We start from the raw sequence: 3684 nt of genomic DNA, 5'->3' as shown, positions 1-3684 counted from the left end.
AATTCTTTACGCGACGCAGCCGACTGAGGCAGTTGCTTTTTTTTTTTTTTTTTTTTTTACGTGCTCAAGCTAATAACTAAAATGGTATTGGGAAACCGAAGTACTTCGCAGGAATGTCTGAAAAAGGCGCATCATATCGAACAGGACTGGACGGATGAAATATTTATTAGCCGGCTGCAGGTCGATCACGCAACACTCATATTTTTGTTGCCGCTAAACGTAGACCCTGGACTGGATCAGGTTAATAAGGATTCCGGAAACGGTGTTTGATTTTCCGATAGTGGATTCATTGTACGTTCACATTCGCAAGAGTTACATCTGTACACATGTTTGTACTCTGCATGAGACTGTACTGATGTGTAAGTGAGTGTACATAGATAATTAGCTCCCTCCCCATTACGTACGTGAACTAAGTGAAGGCCGGCTGGGGTGGACGAGCGGTTCTAGGCGCTACAGTCTGGAACGGCGCGACCGCTACTGTCGTAGGTTTGAATCCTGCCTCGGGCATGGATGTGTGTGATGTCCTTAAGCTAGTTAGGTTTAAGTAATTCTAAGTTCTAGGGGACTGCTGACCTCAGAAGTTGAAGTCCCATAGTGCTAAGAGCCAATTAGCCAACTAAGTGACTATACCTTTGAATAAAATACTCTCTAAGACAAAAATAACGCTCATCATGACGAAGTTATACGAATTTCATTCCGTGTACTCAATTCGACAGTAAAGTGCCTCGCAGACAGGCGGATAAACTATATATGCAGTTATGCGAGAGGACGTGCAGTTAGGGTCTAAGAAGTCGGTTGGAGACCGAGCAATCGTCACAAAGTCACTCAGAGGCCCGGATTCATCGTTATCATCGATCCGAGGTGCAACTGGTGCTTCAGTGACTACAAGGACCCAATAATAGCCAACTCACAAAAAGCAGGCTGAACTCACAGCGTCCCATGCGCCGATTATCATTGAAAACACCAACAAGGTCATTTGGAGTGGTGTCGGGCATATTCGTCCTGGAGCAGAATTGTCTCCAGTGATGAGTCCCGTTCGAAGTGAGTCCTGATGACTCGTGAAGACGTATCTAGAGACACTCCGAACAGCCGTGGGATGCCAATCTCACTGCCGTCCTCCATTCGGGCCGACATTCAGGAGCGGTGGTCTGGAGAGACATTTCTTTTCGCATAAGCACCCCTTTGGTTGTCATCCGCATTGTCCGTACAGCACAATAGAGCATCGACGATATTCTGCTTCCCGCTTTGTTGCCCTTAATGGCAAGACATCCCGAGCTTACATTTCAGCAAGATAATACCCGACCGCACAGGGCGAGAGTTTGTAATGCTTTTCATCGAGCTTGCCAAACCCTACCTTAGCCAGGAAGGTCGCTACATTCCTTCCCAATTAAGAACGGTCGGAACATTAAGGGCAGGCCCCTCCAAACAACTCGGGATTTTGATAATCCGTCGCGCCAGTTGGACAGGATTTGGCACGATATCTCTCAGAAGGAATCCAACAACTACTTGCCGAGTAAGTGCTTGCATTACGGCCAGAGATGAAACATTTATTGAGTTGCTCAATTTGCGAAGCTCTTTGTCTTAAAGAGGGCAACGGCCTTGCCGCAGTGGATAGCTCGGATCCCGTGAGATCACCGAAGTTCAGCGCTGTCGGACATGGCCGACACTAGGACAGGTGACCATTCAGACCGTCATGCGCTGTTGCCATTTTTCGGGGTGCACTCAGCCTCGTGATGCCAATTGAGAAGCTACTCGACCGAATAGTAGCGGTTACGGTCAAAGAAAACCATCATAACGGCCGGGAGAGCGGTGTGCTGACCACACGCCCTCCTATCCGCATCCTTATTGAGGATGACACGGCGGTCGGATGGTCCCGATGGGCCATTTGTGGCTGAAGACGGAGTGCTTTTTTGTCTTAAATAAATCATCAGTACCGCAGCGTAATAAAGTGTATGCTTGTATGTCATTAATTTGTTTGCACTGTCATAGTTTCGCCGTCCACCTCGGAACAACCAAACCTAATGTGACGTGTGAGAGCCGTTTTACCCATAGGTCGTATACATCATTTACTACTTCGATATTCAAGTTGGAATAATGACCGTGGGAACATTAGTCATCCAGCCGTGTTATAACCAAAATAATATAAGCACTCACAGTAGGAGTACATCACTTTCGTGACCACAGTTTTGAAATCGAATTTAGAGGAAAATATAATTTTAATCATACTATAACTGGAAGTTTGACATAGGTATGGTCAATGAGTTGATATCCTCCAGAACTACATTTATGTTATATAATAACAGTTTGACCAAACAATAGGAAAGCATTCATACAGTCCTCAATATTAATCATTCACAAAATAATACTACACTTCTTGCAATACTAAAATATATTGTGCACCTACGAAGATCCTGTGACGCGACTGCAGAGGGCTTTAAATGTGAAATACTGGCAGGAAGCATTCGTGAAGCGAAATATAATAAACTTCAATGCCACATAACTATACTGAAGGAAATTCACCTTTCCATTTTAATGTAATAACTAAGGTTATGTCGCTTCAGTAATATTTGCTATAAAAATTGTTGTATAACATGAGCTTAGAAAACTATTAAGAAAGGCCACTTTCCTGAAGTCACATTTTTCTGGTGAGAAGGTTACAACACTCCAAAAAAATTATTCAGAGCTGCACTTTACAATATTTATCGATTGCAGTATATGTGAAGAGACAGTGTTGAAGTGGGTGTTATTATTGTTCTCTCTCTCTCTCTCTCTCTCTCTCTCTCTCTCTCTCTCTCTCTCTCCCTCTCTCCCTCCCCCTCCATCCCTCCCTCCCTCCCTCCATCTCTCTCTCTCTCTCTCTCTCTCTCTCTCTCTCTCTCTCTCTCCCCCTCCCTTCCATGGTGATAAACATCTTTCTCCTTGGCACGCTTTGGCGATTCCCGTAAGAGTTTGGGCAACCTGTGCGCATACGCACAGACGAAGGTCAATGGCTGGGTAGCCTTTAACTATATATATATATATATATATATATATATATATATATATATATATATATATATATGAAGACAGTAACTGTTCTCGAAATAACAGAATACTGTTGACGACCGTGCAGCTCTTACGGGAATCGCCAAAGCGTGCGCGAGTAATGAATGTATGGGCAAATGTCTATAAGGTACATTACATATGTAGAATTGTGGACAATTGGGAATATGAGTCTCACGGGAAGCGTGCAATGGATAAGTCCCTGCAGTCGCGTTATTCATCTGTGTCCTCGGTGGCTCAGATGGATAGAGCGTCTGCCATGTAAGCAGGAGATCCCGGGTTCGAGTCCCGGTCGGGGCACACATTTTCAGCTGTCCACATCGAGGTATATCAACAACACCTGTCGGCAGCTGAGGGTTTCAGTTAGTCATCATTTATTCCAGGGAAAAGCTGCACGGTCATCAACAGTACTCTGTTCTTTCGAGAACAGTTACTGTCTTCAAATAACCTTCCCGATCGCTGTCCGGGTACTTGTGATCACAGAGTGTATCAAAATTCGTTCCGGCTGCACCCCTTTCCGCATGATTTCCGTCCGCTGCCTGCTGAATAATAAAGCGCGGCATTTAGCAGTACCGAGGGCCGCGCCGCGCCGCTAGGGGAGACGTTCCCTCCGGGGTTGGACGACGCGTTATCTGAGGCCGC

The 3684-nt window shown here is 45.3% G+C and overlaps 1 non-coding gene across 1 annotated transcript; it reads left to right on the top strand.

Moving 5' to 3' along the window:
* The first annotated feature begins 3268 nt into the window (after positions 1 to 3268).
* Positions 3269 to 3342, top strand: Trnat-ugu. The gene has a single exon. It is a non-coding gene; the product is annotated as a tRNA-Thr (tRNA).
* The last annotated feature ends 342 nt before the right edge of the window (positions 3343 to 3684 follow it).

This window comes from Schistocerca americana, chromosome 5, assembly GCF_021461395.2.
Source record: "Schistocerca americana isolate TAMUIC-IGC-003095 chromosome 5, iqSchAmer2.1, whole genome shotgun sequence".
NCBI lineage: Eukaryota > Metazoa > Arthropoda > Insecta > Orthoptera > Acrididae > Schistocerca > Schistocerca americana.
Note: the sequence above shows the minus strand (reverse complement) of the source record. Positions and strands in the feature narration are given on the sequence as shown.